Source organism: Capsicum annuum, unplaced genomic scaffold, assembly GCF_002878395.1.
Source record: "Capsicum annuum cultivar UCD-10X-F1 unplaced genomic scaffold, UCD10Xv1.1 ctg2389, whole genome shotgun sequence".
Classification (NCBI taxonomy): Eukaryota; Viridiplantae; Streptophyta; class Magnoliopsida; order Solanales; family Solanaceae; genus Capsicum; species Capsicum annuum.
Window position 1 is genome coordinate 192,724 of NW_025830045.1, and position 18,132 is coordinate 210,855.

Here is an 18,132-nt window from a genome sequence, read left to right on the forward strand (position 1 = left end):
CATGGTATTTAGAACCATAAGAGATCCCAAGCTAACCCTATATTGGCATGATGCTTAAGCTATTGATTAAAATACATAAAACTAGAAGTAACATGCGGAAAAGAAGTCTTTAGTTGAACATGCTCAAAATAAAACAATTTAAAACGATTACAGCTTTGGCCATACAAAACAAAACTAAAACCAAATACAACAACTCTACTGACTGTCTATGAAGTCTCTACTAGTACTGACTATAGGTAAGCGAGACATGACCCCCAATTATCCCTAATTAATACAACTGAATAGAAATAAATACTACTAGACCTAGAGTTGACTCGAGTCCTTGAATTAAAAGAACTCTTACCTTGCTAACTGGAAGCTGCAAACTGTCTGATGAAGAAGTGTGAGCTACAAGTGGTACCTACATTTGAGACAATGTAGCACATAGACAAATGTGTGGATCAGTACTTCTGGAATGTACTGAGTATGTGGGGGTGAATGCATAAGTAAAATAATAATTGAATATTTATATAAACTTTCAAATGATGCATGCTAAATGTAAATGACTCACCTTGAGCTTGAATAAAACAAAGACTGCAAAATCATAAAAATGATATAATGAAGCATAAGGATAAACTTAGTGAGCCATAACACTTAGTTCTAAAAGCTTTACTTTTTATTCTTTCTTAGGGAGGTTCTACTAACCAATATAAACCATGTGAGCTATCATGGAGTCCAATGTATTACCCATGTTGGTGAGAGTTGTCCTACCCTTACCATCGGAATAGAACCATAACTTAAGTGATCATTATACTTAACCAACAATGGGACTTAAACCTATGGTGGCACGTAGTTTTGGGGAATGTGACCTTGGACTCATACCCAATTCGATGCTAACTACTACTTCCATATTACTTATATGCTCATACTTTTAGGAAATCCACCTTAAAATAGCACAAGGTTTGTATAATGAAAACCATGTATGCTTCTCTTTGCTTTAAATCAAAATCAAGATGAACAAATGTGGATTCCATGTCTTAGCTTAGGATCAAAAGATCAATCCTTACTTTAAGTCTTGATATAAAATTGTCAAAGAAACTTAAGATCATAGTCTTCTTAAAATCTCAAAACTCATACTTGGGGTATATAGCATATATACTTAAATTTTCAAAATTTCACAATAGAGCTTCATTGTCGATAATCACCTTGAAATCTTTCAACAATATCAAGTCAAGATAACTAAATTCAATTCATAATATAAATCTTCAAGTTAAATCATAAATAGATGAGAATAAATATGCACATAAATACTTAAATCATCTTTGTAATCTTCACAAACTCAAAATAAGAAAATTTGGGTATGAACCCTAATTTGTAATTCATGTAGTTTTAACTTTAAAACAAGTTTTGGCAACAAGGATGAAAGAGTATCCTTGTTTCTAAACCTCACATAGCTTAAGCTTTTAACTTGAGAGGAAAACACAATTCATGATACTTTCTTGAAGGTTCTTGAACTTGGGGAACTTGAATTCTTGGTTTCCTTGGAGAGAAAGTAATTAAATTGATATTCTTGGGAGAGGATTTGGGTTTCTTTGAGAGGAGAATTAGAGAAAAAGGCCAATTAAATTTGCAACTAGAATGCGGTTTACAGGGTCACCGCGATGTGATCTTATCGTGATGCCTTACTAGATTCGTGATCCAAACATGACCCAAACCTTGTCCAAAAAATCTGAAACTCCCCTGAGACATACTTCTTACATTATTGAACATGAATTAACTTTAAAACTAACGTCTCGAGGTTGGAAAGAACAAAATAAAAATCATCAAAGTTTAGGGGTCTTGAAAATGACTAAGTCCCCAACACTTAGTGAAAATTTCAAGACTTTAGCCCCTTAACCATGCAACTAAGAGCTGAATTGAGCTAGGATAAGTATAGGGTATTACATAATCCATGAATCTTATCAGCATACTCAGATATTCATATTCATGATAAGCATTGTCAGTTATATAATAACATTTAGTTGAGCTTAGTTTAGTCCAGTACCAGTGTCAGTTAGTTGGGAGTAGGATTAGCACCGAGCTAACCTAGGGATAGAGGCTCACTCTCCAGTTAGGACTGGGTCCTTAGTAGAAGTCCTTAAGTTTGAGAACTACGTAGCCAACATAAGATTATGAGATGTCACCCACCAGTTCAGGACTGACACTCTCTTATGGGTCACCCGCTAATTTAGGACTGACTCCCTAGTCCTTCGGGACATCAGATTAGTGGATCCATATAGCCAGTGTTAGTACCTGTGGCATAGTACTGACACCCTTTTAACTAGGGTTACAGGTTGGATCCCAATTAGCTCAGATTGGGGCATGTTGGTTAGATGATACCTCTCACAGTCTTAGTATAGTATTTTAGTGTATTCTCAGTTTAGGTTTGCTTAACAAAGTTTACAGACTTTCAGTTATATAGTTTACAGTATTTTAGACTTATTTTAGATTACAGATTTATTCTTGGTCTTGTATCCTTAGATATTACAGTTTTCACTTATTCATGCTCAGTTATTTCATGTTATTCAGTTAGTCCTTACCTTATATGCATAGTACTCCGCAGTTTTAGTCCAGTTATTTAGACTAAGTACAGTTCAGTTTTACATGACCGGTATTGAGTTATCAGTTAATCAGTAAACAGTTATCAGTTAGTCAGTATCCTGATACTAGTTATTCAGTATTCAGGCATCAGTTAATTCAGCTATTAGTCATTTAGTTAATCAAATCATCTTAGTATATGCTATGTTTGGTTTTAAATGTTTATGCACTCGTGCTCAGTATAATTGTTTATTCAGATCCTCGAGTTATTTCAGTTTTTATCACGTAGTTTCAGACCTAGTATTCATATAGTATCCACGTTTTACTGTTTTCCGGCTTCAGTTCTACTTATATTATAAAAGTAAAGTTTTAAGAAACTAAGTGTAGTGATTCACCAGCTTATCAGATTATAGTTGTTACACATGTTTTATGATGCTTCAGCTTTCAATTTATCTCAGTCTCTTAGTGAGTCTACTAATACTTAGCATGTATATTTTTAAGATTTTGTACCTACTCAGTTTTACATATTGCATTCACCGATACTTACTAAGTACATTCCAGAAGTACTGATCCACATATATGTCTATGTGCTGCATTGTCTCATAATATAGGTACTAGTTATAGCCTACACATCATAATTAGATAGTTACAGCTTTTAGCTAGCAGGTGATGAGTTCTCCTATTTTGGGGACTCCAACTAGATTTAGTTCTTGTAATGTGTTGTATTTTTAATTTTTCATATGTATTGATTAGTGGTAGTTGGATGCATGTTCCAACTATCTATAGTCAGTATAGTAGAGGCTTCGTAGATGTCAGTTAGAGTAAGTCATGTAATTTGAGTTCTTTCCTCAGTTTTATTAGATTGTAAATTTTTATTAGTTACATACTTATTCAAATTTCATTATAATTATTTTTCCGCATAGAAGAACTAGCTATTTAATATATTAAATCAGTTTCTCAAGCAGTATGCCAGCTAATGGGTTAGCTTGGGATCACTTGTGGTTTCAAGCACCGTGTTACGACTAGGGGTTAGTCTCGGGTCATGACAGAGAGTCTTTTGTTAGAAGTAATAGACTCCTCTTCTAAGGTGATGTAGCTACTAACCATTCTTGTTATGGAGATAGAAAAGGAGGAGTGTACCCAAATCCTTCACGTGCCTGCCTAGTTGTACTTTCTGATGACAATTTTCCCTACTTGATGGCTTATTAGGACTATATCCATCCTCTACAAATAACTTGTAAGCATTTGGATCTAGGCGTTCTTTGTACACTTCATAGGGAGTGTCATATCTTATGGCGAATTTTTCATCACAAATTCTCCAAGTAGCCTTGAGGGCGGGTTTATTGCGTCAGTTCTCTTGATAGGTAGATTTAGCCCCTGTATTACATTATCTTGGGTATAGAATGAATGATCTTCATCCTACTTTACCTTTGGTACATAGTAGAGTACAAAAGTTGGTTTCTTTTTTAAGGGTGTGATATTCCCTTTTTTTGAAATGGAGGGAGGCTTCTTAGTGGCAAATTTTTTGATAGTATCCTCGACCTTCTTAGTTGTAAGATCATTGAACTTGGTTTTTATGAGATCATCAACCATTTTTTCATTCACAACATAATTCTTCAAGTAGAATTTTGCATCGCCAAAGTGTGACTCAGCTTTAGTGAATGGCTTATCATCAACGACTATTTTTCTTTCCACTCTGCCTTTAAGATACTTTAAGCATTGATAGTAAGAGGGTGAGATAATTTTATTATTGTATACCCAAGGCCTACCAAGCAATATGTTGTATGAATTTTTAGCATTGATCACATTCATCAACGCATTTGATCGGAAATCATCCATATAAATCCCTAACTTAATCGATCCTATGGACCTTTGACCCCCTTGGATCATCGAACGACTTTTCTAAGATTATCAGTAGTAAGGTCAAGTTCCTTAATTGTGCGAATAGGCAGGATGTTGACCCCAGATCCCTCGTATACCAAGTTTCTATTTATTTTCTTTCTTAGAACATGACCCACCATATACAAGGGACGGTTGTTTAGGGTTTCACTAAGTAGAAGATCATCATTTGTAAATGTGATTTTTATATCATGTATATGTGTTTCTTGGCTAAGAGGTTCAGTAGGCTTTTTAGAAGATGAAGGAACTTCTATTAGTAGGTTTTCACCCTTTGCTCCGTCTTTGTTAATATTAAATCAAGATGCCTCAAGATTGACTTGAGCAGTCATTGCTTAAAACCAACTTGGCAAAAATTCTCTAAAGTCACATGATGTCATAGTTTTTTAGCGGTGATACTTCACTACCCTCGCCCTCTTTGGAATCTCAACTAGCCTCTATTTTCTTGGTTTTTTCACCATCCTCCTTCTAGTTATCTTCTTGGATGGCTCTTTTCATAGGCTCGTCTTCTTGCATCTCCGCCTAGTCACTAGAGTCCAAGTTTCATCATCACTTTCATCAACTCAAGATTATCATGCTCTATTGGTTCCTTCTTACGCTCTTCAAAATGTATTTGAACCAAATTGAGCGAGCCAAAAGTGATAGAGATTTGATAAGAATAGGCCTTCTCGTCATTAAAGAAGATTTTTTTTCTCATTTCCCAACTACATGATTTTATCCCTGAAGACAAAACACTTCTCCAGAGGGTGTCCCACAAGCCCATTATACTTGCAATAGTTTGGGTCATTAATTCTTCCAGACTTGTTGGGTTGCTTCATCTCTGGTAGATCAATAAGCTTATGCTCAAGAAGTTCATTAAAATTTTTAGCAACATCTGAAAGAAAGGGGTATTTTTTTGTTTCATTTTCTTCAAATTTAACTTCTAACTTGGACGTGCTCGAGAAGTCATCTTTACACTTTGCTTCTGAATCACCTTTGTGGTGAAATTCACAGGAGACACGTCGACATTCATGGATTATTTATTGTTATTTTTGGGTACAAACTTGATCCATCTTTTGGGTTTGCACTTATGTTTTCCCTTTTGTGGATCATGGATAGGCGCTACTCATTTTTCAAGAGAATACATGCTCAACTTCATGTCATGAGCACAAGTAGATAACTCTTCAAAGGATTTTGAATTAATGCCTTACAAGATATAAAGAAGCTCCCAGTGTATTTCTTGTATGCACATCTCCATTGCAGAAGTTTCACTGAGCCTATCTTTGCAGGTTAGGCTCGAATTTCTCTATCGATTCATCAAGTCAGTGACTGTTTCATCCTTTTTTTATCGAGTATTTGTGAGCTTTACCATGCTCACTATGCACCTTATTCTATAGAAGTAATTCAAGAACTCATGCTTTAATTTCTCCCAGCTATTAATGGAATTAGGCTCAAGGTCCATGTACCAATCAAAGATATTTCCCTTTAAAGAATAGACAAATTATTTTACAAGATAGTCAACGTATTTTCAACATTATCACATGTCTTAACAAAGTGTGAGACATATTTCTTTGGATTCCCTTTACCATCAAATTGTTAAATTTTGGGGAGTTGATAGTCGGCAGTAATTTTGAGGCCTTCAATCCTTGCAGTAATGGCTTGAAGTATGTTAGAGAATACATGGTCACAATATCATACTTGTCTTTGAGGGTCCCTTCGGTAAACTCATTCAATTGATCAATCAGGATCATTACCTTAGAAAAGATTTGCACCTCTTTAGTAGGTGGTGTTTATTTTGTGGGATGCTCTATATCGTGCACTTCTGGGGATTTTTTAAGTGCATAGTTAGAATGTATTTCTATTATGCGCTCTATTTTATTCATGAACTTATCAATCAGAGCATCTTGATTTTTCACATATTTGGTCAAACCCTCAATTGCCTTTGTCAGGTTTGCAAGCTTCTCCTTCATAGATGAGGCGTCAGTTACCATTGTTTGCATGATCACTGAAGACGTTGGAGAGTAACATGAATTATTGCACAAGTTGATCTCCGAAGTGCTCAGCTTATGCAGTGTAAGTAGAGATGATGCATTAGTTGAATGGCCATCGTTCTTAAGTGTCTCTGTCACATGGCTTCTTTTTTTCTGAAGCACATGCAATGAACCTCGCTCTTTTGGGGGTTGAAGATCTAAAAATTGGAGTTGGTGTGGACGATAATTGATGTGTTTGTTTTCCTAACATGATAGCCTTGCTCATTGTGACAACTCCAAAGCTTCCAAAAGTACCACCAAGGATACTTTCTACTTCAGTGGAGAATTTGGAATCAACAGGTTTGAAGGCTGTTGATTGAGAGCTGACCTTCTTAGAAGTCATTTCAGTTTTTTTGAACATTGATGTTGGAAAAGTTGAGATGTAAGGTAGAGATTATTCTACTGGGCGTGCCAGAATTTATTGAACAATAAAATTCTAGACTGAAAAAAATATAATAATAAAAGTAAGAAAAATATTGCAACAATCATTTTATTGATTTCAATATGTGATCATTACAATCTCTATGATTTTTCTAATTCATCTTTTCAAATACAAATTCAAGGGCTTCGAGCTTGATCTTGAATTTGAACTTGATTTTTGGATTTGATGGATTTGATCTTGACTTGTACTTGAATTCAAGGGCTTTTAAGATTGTTCTTGAATCTTGTGGTCTTGACTTGAACCTTGATGAACTGATCTTGAATGCTTGAATTCGTAGAGAAATTTGCGGCATTTGATTCGTGAGCTCTTTCGTGATTCTTGATAGAGTTGTTGATATTTTTCTGAATTATGAAATCCCTATTTAAGTGACATGACACCTTTTTATGGGCTTTTGATTTCACTAGGTTTGCTGCATCATAGTGATATGTGGCATAATTTTATTGGCTCCTTAACTTGTTTGCCATGCCATTACATTTGACATGTGGCGCTCAATTGGGGCTCTAGAATAAGATAACAGATTAGGCTTAGCAAAGTAGGCTCATCACTTGTAGCCCAAATCAATAGACTAGCCCAATAAAAATCAGACTTTAATCAAATTCATATTTATTTGGATTTAAATAATTAATTCAATCATATTAATCCACAATATTTATTTGAATTAATCTATATCTATATCTATAATATATTAAAAGTGTGGATGGCCTTAGAAATGTTGTTTGACCTTTTTGTCATTCATTAAAAGTTTTTGTTTTAGACAAAATCATGTTTCACTATTTTTTTCTAATTTATAAGAGTTGAAAATTAATTAAATATATTTACTGTAAAATCTTTCCTTGTTAGAAGTCATCATAATTAATAACAACTAATTTTTTTCATTAGTTTAAGAATTCTAAATCAGCTAAATTTGATTTTAAGAAGATTTAAAAAAATAGAAATAAACATAAAAGTGTTAGAATAAGAAATTTAAGAAGTATTAAATTTTTAAAAGTTTTAAATGCGTAATAAGAATGTAATCAATGATTAAGGATTTGACTTTAAAAACTAGAAAATATTTTAATATAGAAAAAAAAATAACCGTACCACAAATACAATTTAAATTGATGTGTCTCTCTTAGTCTCTAGCAGCAACGGAAAGAGGTACTGCATGAAAAACGCAAAAATGATGATCCATCACCACTTGAAACTTCTGATGGTAAAATATGTATGTGCTTACGCTAGAATATATATTTATGTTTACATTATTATATCAAAGTGTGAAGGATCTTTAAAAAGTAGTTTGAACTTTTTACACTTCATTAAAAAATTTGCAATAGACAAAATCATTTAATTTTAAATAAACAAACGTTACGCATGAGAGACATATATGATTAAATTAGTATATTTAAAAACTAGTAAACAGATTCGCGCTTCGCGTGATTAAAAAATAAACACATAGATATATTATAGAATACTCTTTTTTTCCTTCTTATTCTTGAACATTCAAACACTAAAACAAATATTTAACACATTCTTTTTTTGTGGTTAAAATATTTACAACATTCAATTGAATACAAAATGATAATTTCTACTCAAAAGTATTCAATTGAATTTTATTTTAAAAATAAAATTATAAATTTAAAATCATAACACAATCTTATGAAAATATAAAAGTACCATAACAGTCAAAAGATGTATTCATGATTCATATTTAATGGATTCAACTTTTAAAAGTTTTAGAATTGTATTCATTGTACTGGTAGATTATAAATGCAAATCTAATATTTCTTGTTATCTTATATATATATATATATATATATATATAGATATATATATATACATACTTCGTGTCAAAAATTATGAGTTCAGATGAACGCATGACCAAAATGGTATATTTTTTTTTATAACAACATCAAACTAATTATTATTTCACATCAAAAATATTTTACTAAAGGAGAATTTAAAAAAAAAAAACTGGTTCTCCTCTATGTTTCATCATTATATCAAATTTTATTTTAAAAAAAATATGCATCCAATTTTAAGTGAAATTACTTATTTTTATCATTTATAATATATATATATATATATATATATAAAATCTATCACCGATAAAGATGAATAGATCTTGTTCATGGATGAAGGAAAATGTGAAGCTTTAATTGCCTTTGCCATTCTTTATTCGTATATGACTGTATTATTTGTGAAAACTAATTTTGTATGTTATTTATAATTTTTTTTTTATAGGAGATTTTTATTTCTATACATAACTATCTCCATTTTTACATATAGAAAATTTAAAAAAGAAATTATATTTCCTCAGATTTTATTTAGTATACATTTTATATATGTCATAGTTTAGCATGATTAATTCTCTCCCTTAATTGAAGAATAAAAAGGCAAACTAAAAAACAACAGAATAACGGAAGTAATAAGGAGTAATGCTCTTAATTAACTGAACATAAATCTTGGCTACAATTGAGCGTGAATAATGCCAATATTATATAAAACTTATCCTCTTTCTTTTCTTTTTTTTTTCTAAAAAAAAAACTATTTTCATTCCTCCTTTCTTGTCAAAATAAATAACCACCTCTCGGCTATCTCATTGCCTTTGCTAATTTTCACTTGTTAAAATAACTAACCACCTCTCTCATTGCAATTGCTAATTTTCACCAATAATTTTTAACTCGCTTTTAATTCTTTTCTTAATTTCCTTGTCCTAAATTTTGCCTAAGTAAAATTAACATTTTACTCCAAATTTAAGGCCAGAAATTTCTTTCTTTTTATATATTTTTTAGGGAGAATACTCACAAAAATACCTGAAGTTTGACCGGATTACCAGTTGAGCATACTGAACTTTGCAAGGGTCCTATTACACCCCCCCCCCCCCAGACAACCCCTAAATTTTCTAAATTTTTTTAAGTTTTATATTTTTTATTTATTTTTTCATTCTTCTCTCTTCTCTTCTATCTTCTTTCTTTATTCTTTCCAACAATGGAGTCTTCAACAATGGTTGCTCCATTGTTGAATTGAAATTGAACACAATTTCATCAAAAAAGAAAATCCATCAAGAGGGGAAAAAATTATTCGTCGAAACTAGAAACAAATTTGAATAATTCTTGAAGAAAGTTTTCAATTTGAAACTTTGAATAATTTCAAATTCAAATTCAATTTTATACTTGAATCCAAATTCAATTTCCAGTTTCCAATTTCCAGTTTCATTGCGTTCAATGTACTACACTTCAATTTCAACTTTATTCCGAAAGTGACTTCAATAAAATTTCTTCCGAAAGTCTTCAATTGTTGAATGTCTTCCGGAAGTCTATAACGTATTTCCATTGTTGAAGTTATTGAAGACTCCATTTCTTCAAATTTTATTTATTTAGTTCGATTTGAATAAAATTATTGAAAAAAGTTTTCAATTTGAAATTTGGGGACAAATTTTCTTTAAAATGGTAAAAAAAATGATGAAAAGTCAATGGAATCATTTGGACTTTGATTTGTAGGAGGAATTTGAGTTTTGGAGTCTTTAATATAGTTATAATGGTGAAAAAATATTGAAAACTGATAAAACGGAGAAGACAAAGCGCGTGTACTACACTTCCGACGTCAAAAACTGGGTATAACTTTGTGGGGGGCAATTAATTCCACTTAAAAAAGTATAGGTGTGTAATAGGACCCCCGCAAAGCGCAAAGTTCAATATGCTCAACTGTTAATCCGGTCAAACTTCAGGTATTTTTGTGAGTATTCTCCCTATTTTTTACTATCTCTATACTTATATATATATATATATATATATATATAGAGAGAGAGAGAGAGAGAGAGAGAGAGAGAGAGAGAAAGAGAGAGTATATACTATAAATTTATAGGTTTATTAAATAAAGGAATCCTAAAAAAAAAAGAGAAGAGGAGGAGAATAAAACTCTCATAAACTCTTTGGTATATATTTTATTGTGTATACACATATAATACAAGAAGAAAATAAGTTTACACTCTCTTTCACTGACCTATTGAACTCATTTCTAATGTCCTTGTCATACCCTTCATCACTGATCTTTTTATCATCCTTGTATTTCGTGGCGGTCCGTTTATCATCAATATCTTTTTTCATCCTCACATTCATCTGTTTACTTTGACTCAACAAACTTCTTAGGCAAACTTTGATAAATAATGGCAAATATTTTACACAATATATTTTTCCCAATCCTTTTGATAGCCTAAAGGACTATCAAACACGAAATGGACACTAAAGGAACAAAAATCAGCAAGTTCACAAAGAGAAAACAACACACTAGAAGGAGATGAAGAAGAAGAATTGCATGAAATTAAAGATAGATAGAGAGACCCTCACTTCCACCAATGAATAGCACTAGAAGGTGTATCAAACCTTCAAACACACATCACCAATGTAAGATCAAACCACTCTCTTAGGTGATCCAAAGGAAACACTCTTCCTCAAGCACACCTTTCTTGCCAAATTTCCCAATACAAGTGAAACCTTAACTTCAAATGTATTCAAGGAACCAATTTCGGGTTTGAGAGCTAAAACTACAAGACTAAAGCTACAATCTAAGAATAATATCCAATATCATCAAAGTCTAAGGAAAATACAAGCTAAAGGGTCTATTTATACTTATTACAACCAAATGACCAAAATACCCTTAATGAAGGGTGCTCCTTTAGAGTGTAGAAAGGGAGTCTCAAAAGACCATAATGTCCCTAAGTTGAGGCACCTTTGGAGTATATTCAAGGCTGCCTTGGAGTGTATTAAAATCTCTTCTTCACAAGACTAAGCTCCTATTTGCATGAACAAGGCTTGAAAGGCTCCAAAAGGGTCTTCAATCCGCAACTTAAACCTTTGACAATACCTCATACTCTTTGTGATCTTCATTCTTATATCATCCTCTCCATATTGAAAGGAATTTTTCCTCAAATTCACACCTTGCAAAACCAAAGAGGGAAGAAAACAAGCACACAATCCTCTTAGTGGGAGGGTTAGTATTAGTACCACAATTATATCATCACTCCAAAGTGGTGTACACTTAACATACATCCACTTATCCTCACTCCAAGGTGGTTTACACTTAACATACATCCACTTATCCTTGGTATTTGACATGAAAATCTTAGCATATAGGATACCAAAGACATGAATAGCATCAATATCAAAAGTAAGTGAGCACGACCAGCAACTATAACCTTCACATTTCAAGAGTATTCCGGGGTCAAATGGAAGAAATATACAAGAATCTAAGCGGAGGTTAGCCATTCCTTTTACTAGAGAGTCAAACGCACAATCGTCTTCATTCAAGAAAGGAAAACAACCACCCAGCTTACTACCTCTACATAATATTAATTCAAAATTAACATGGTTATCATCATAGGCAAAGAGGTAGTATAGGAGGGAATCATGTGTGAAGACCTCAACCAAGGTAATATCATCTACAAGAGGGTCATGTAGTTTGTGAATAATATTGTCACATGATAATGGAACCTTATTCAAGTTATAAGTGCTAGCACTAGATGGACACAAATCATTCTTACGAAAAGAATTGATTTTGTCATCTAAAGGATCAACTAGTGTTTGCGTACTCACAACAAGATTTTGGTCCTTATACAACCTATCAACACCAAGAGTATCACAAAAGGGAGATTCATACACTTCTTGACTAATCCAATCCGAAACTACACTACTTTAGCTACTACAAGCCACATCACAACAATTCAAGTTTTTAGGAGTGTAGAAAACAGCTTTGTTACCTTGTAGATTATGAGAAGTGTTTTATTCACTTGGTTTCACATCATGGAAGCCCTCATGATCCACATTACAAGGGAATGTGTCGAGGTTTCCCTTTGGATTCACTTCTTCCTCCCTTATCCCAAAATGGGAACTTTCGGTCAAGAGCTTAAAGGAAACTTTTTTGGGCTTTTCCTCGGGACTTCTAGGGTCTTGAACCTGCACATGAGAATATAAAATACTAGACAAAATGCTAGTATTTGGGTTAGTGAATAAAAAGGGTCCTTTGTGGACAAGATCCACAATCAAGCATTTTTTTCCCTTCCAACTTCACTACCTATAGTTTTCCCTTCCTTTTACCTTCTTTGTTCACATTCTTCTTGTACCTCACTAATAATTTTCTCTCTATCTTGAGGCTTGGGCTCACTCTCTTTGGTTTCTAACTCATGGAGAGGAGTCATTAGATTTTGTGAAGTATAGGATCTTTGGACTTGAGGTGTTTGGAATTGTGGAGATTTTGGTGTACATAGTCTATCAACCCTCTCTCTAATTCTAATCATGTCACCCCTCATTGAATCCATATCACTCCTTATAGCATCATTTCTGCTCTTCATTTCTCGACTCAAGGCCTCCATTTGGGCCATCAAAGCTCCCATAACATCATTTCCCAAAGGTTGGGAAGTAGTACCTTCGGTTTTCATGGAAAATGTACCTACTAAGTGAAAAAAACAGCAAGCAAAATAACCTACAAAACGAGCAAACGAGTTAGTTCAAAAGCCTCACTTCACTCACACTCAACCTCACCTCACGCTTGGCTTCACAAGTGTTGGAGAACCGGCAATACTTGGCAAGTTACTTGAGAGATGAAAAGCTTTGAATCGGAATGGATCTTCATTTGAAATGACTCAAAATAAGTGATGCACGAACTTGAACCAACAAAAATACTACGACTTGAAAACGAGAAAAGCACACAAAAATTGAAGACGTGAAACAACGGACTCTAATCTAATTACCAAACCAGTAGGTAATTACTAGCTAATTAGTAATAGAATCAACACAAAAACAACTAGAAACAACAAATAGAAACTAGGAAATCTAATTTTAGAACTCAGTTTGGTTGTTTGTATAAGTGATGACGTGGCAGCTTGTTATTGGACGTCACTTTTCAAAATTTTCAAATCTCAATACACTTGTTTCGGCCAAACACACTTAAGAGAAGAAGAAATTTCGTGTGGGAGGGAAAAATTGAAGGTTTTGGAGCCCTTTAGGAGCTTCAAATGAATTCAAAAGGGGTTTTGCCCCCCCCCCCCCCCCGGTTTTACTTTTAATTGTACTTGATTATTCCCTTTGTCTCTTCTTTCTTTTGGATGAGTATGAAAATACCAAGGAATATATTTTCACAAACACCAAGTACTCTCTCTTTCTTCTCCTTTTTTTGGATCAAACGCACTCTTTGAATATTCTTCCTTAGCAAGACTTGATGTACATGGAAGAACAAGATGAATAATTAAGAGTTGACCAAAGTTTGACCACCTACCAAATGAACACTAAATCTGATTTTTTTTTTTAAGATCTAGGTTCCTTATGCCAAAACAACCTCAATCAACTAAAAATCAGCAACAAATCAAGTCACCAACACAAGCCAAAAAATGCCACCCTCTCCAAAAGCTTCAAACAAGCCACAACAATGGTGGTTCTAGCTCAAAAATAACCAAACTTCACTCTAAAAATAGATCTAGACTCCCTATGTGCTAGAGAGAAAGGATCTAGAACTAGAAACCTTCAAAACAAAACAAAAACTTGTAGATCTAACTTGGAAAATTTGGATCTACAACAAACACGCAAGACAACACACAATCTTTTTGGTATTTTCTGATTTTCGACTCTTTTTTGATGAGATTTTCTATATAAGAACACTAAAATCAAGATTTAAGGATGTTGGAACAACCCTAACCAAGGCTTTGATACCAAATGATAGCCTAAATGACTATCAAAAATGAAATGGACACTAAACGAACAAAAATCAGTAAGTTTACAAAGAGAAAACAACACACTAGAAGGAGATGAAGAAGAAGAATTGCATGAAATTAAAGATAGATAGAGAGACCCTCACTTCCACCAATGAATAGCACTAGAAGGTGTATCAAACCTTCAAATACACATCACCAATGTAAGATCAAACCACTCTCTTAGGTGACCCAAAGGAAACACTCTTCCTCAAGCATACCTTTCTTGCCAAATTTCCCAATACAAGTGAAACCCTAACTTCAAATATATTCAAGGAACCAATTTCGGGTTTGAGAGATAAAACTACAAGACTAAAGCTATAATCTAAGAATAATATCCAATTTCATAAAAGTCTAAGGAAAATACAAGCTAAAGGGTCTATTTATACTTATTACAACCAAATGACCAAAATACCCTTAATGAAGGGTGCTCCTTTGGAGCGTAGAAAGGGAGTCTCAAAAGACCATAATGCCGCTAAGTTGAGGCGCCTTTGGAGTATATTCAAGGCTGCCTTGGAGTGTATTAAAAGTTGTTCTTCACAAGGCTAAGCTCCTGTTTGCATGAACAAGGTTTGAAAGGCTCCAAAAGGGTCTTCTATCTGCAACTTGAACCTTTGACAATACCTCATACTCTTTGTGCTCTTCATGTTTGTATCACCTTTGAAACAGATTTTGTGCTTGAAATCAAATGCTTTGGCTTTGAATTTCAATCCAAGAAGAAAATAAGTTAAGTACACTCCCTTTCACTAACCTATTGAACTCATTTCTAATGTATTTGTCATATTTTTCATCAATGATCTATCTCTTTATCATCTTTGTATTTTTTTTGTCGGATCGTCTATCATCAATATCTCTTTTCATCCTCACGTTCATCTATTTACTTTGACGCAACAAACTTCTTAGGTGGATTTTGATAAATAATGGCGAATATTTTGCACAATATTTTTTCATATATTCTTGTCAACCCTTTGAAACAGATTCTGTGCTTGAAACCAAATGCTTGGCTTTGTATTTATAGGTTAGAAGTTTTTTATTTTTTCTTTAATTGCTGTAATAAAGTTTATGTCATAAATTATCAAAATAATGAGATTTTATGGGAAAGTAGAAAACGTGGTATTAAAGAAAAGGAGAAGTGTATTGGTGATACATTGAATCTGATTAGATGATGGATAATTATATTTTTTAAAATTAATGTTCGAGCAAGTGGAAATGAATGTGAGTGTAAAGGAAGTTAATGAGATTCTTTAATAAGGAAAGAAATATTACAATGGAAGAAAATAATGGAAGAATTACAATGGATAGAGAGATTCTAGGGAAGTATTATTAAGTGGTATTAATAAGGAAAGAGATAAATTAATTTTAAATTGCTTTTATTTTTTAGAAGAAAAATAAGATTTTAAAAGGCAAAAAAACAGGAAAAAAGATAAATATAAATCCTGATCATTGAGACATACCACATCAGCAGCCTTGTATGATTCCTCTATATATAGAGAGAGATAGATAGATAGATAGATAGATAGATAGATAGATAGATAGATAGATAGATCGATAGATAGATAGATTATGTGATCACACATACTTCTTAAGAAAAAATAAATAAGAAGGATAATTTTACTAATTCACTCCTTAAGATACTTTTTAAGAACTTTACAAACTTATTTACACTTCCAAGGAGTATTAATGGTAGAGGTAAAATAAGAAAATTTTACTTCCTCTGTTTCGTTTTAGTTGGTCCCTATAGACTTTGCACATCCATTAAGAAAAATATTTATTAGGGATTTATTTTACCAAATTAGCCCCATTAATTATACTTTGATAAAATGAATTTGAATATATATAACTTGTTTAGTCATTTAATGATAAGAATATTATTGGAAGAACATATTAAAATCCTCTTGATTTTATCAATGAGACAACTAAATTGAAACAAATATTTTTAGAAAGAGGGCCAACTAAAATGAAACGGAAGGGAGTAATTAGTTTTATCTTAATTTAATAAGTGGATAAGAAATTTGGGATTCTATTCCTAAGATACTTTTTTAGAACTTTGCAAACTCATTATACTTCTAGAGAGTATTAATTGTTTAGGTAAAATGAAATTTTTTAATTAATTTCATCTTGTGAACAATTAATATTTTCTTTTTACTTTCTTTCCGTCCAAGTTTCCAAAAAAAAAAAAACAAGAATTCTGTCGGAGTTTGAAGTTTAAAAACTTACCATAAATGGAATTCAGAGCCACCCTGCATAATCCCATTCCTTATAAATACTTCAATGTTCTCACTTAGAACTTATTCTAATTTCATTAATTCTGTTGCTCCTATTCTCCTCTCAAGAAATCAAAAAGAAAAAGTCCCATTATTATTTCTGGTGAATTTGTTACCGAACCATGAGTAACTCGATTTCAATAGCTAATGTTAGTGATCACTATTTAGTTGATAGGCTCTTAAGGCCAGATGTTGCCGAAGATCCATATGGCCGATCATGGCAAAATTCAAAAACAATGAGTAACTCAAATTATCATCGTCCGCAACAAGTCCATCGGATCGAATTGCAAATAGGCAATTCCCCCTATGATCATTGATCATTCTTCCACAAGACGACATCATACTTCAGTTGATCATCCGTCTTCTTCAGCTCGTCACAATGAACCGTACGTTTCAAGGCATCAAGGTGCAACTACTCCGCACAACTATGATTCGGGCCGTTTACTGGTGCTATTCACTCACAATTACTATAAATGACGTAGTTGATTTTCTCGCAAGGCTCGATGTAGCAGACAATTCGTATGGTCGATCATGGCAAAATTGGGGAAATCTGCCGGATTATTCTCAGTCAACAAGCGAACAAATTGATGAGCATGAGGTACTCTTTGAGAGGATTGGAAGTCTTCCCACCCGTCATCAAGAGGCTTATATGGTGGAGGAAGAGGAGGATACTTTATTGAGGTATTTTAAAAGAAGAACTCATGGTGTTGCTACGCCTAAAGACGGAGTAAATAATCCCATAGAAACTGAAGAGATTTGTGTCATATGTCTAGCAGAATTTGAGCATGAACAAATCATTGGGACGCTTCAGTGCAAACATGAATATCACGCAGGCTGCATCAAACAGTGGTTGCTGAGGAAAAAAGATTGTCCCATGTGTCTAGCTTCAGTTTTGCCCTTCACATTAACTTGATAATTATGTCAATTAATATATTTAGAGATTATTTCGTTCCGAAATTCTGTTGTATTTATCTGAAGTTCTCTTTTTCTAATTTTGCAAGATAGACAATTGTTTGTGTATATTTTAGAATTCATCTCATTAAACTAAGACAATTAGTGTTCTGAAGTTGTGGATGTGCGCTATATAAGTCTTTGATCCATGCAGGAAGATTTTGTTTCCTGTACTAAATATTGTTTACAAACCATGAATTACAATTTTCATCTGTACGGTAATAATCTGTCATTGATTATACAAATCCAGATATTTGATAATATACATATCTGGGTTAGGGTAGGGGTGTGCAGAAA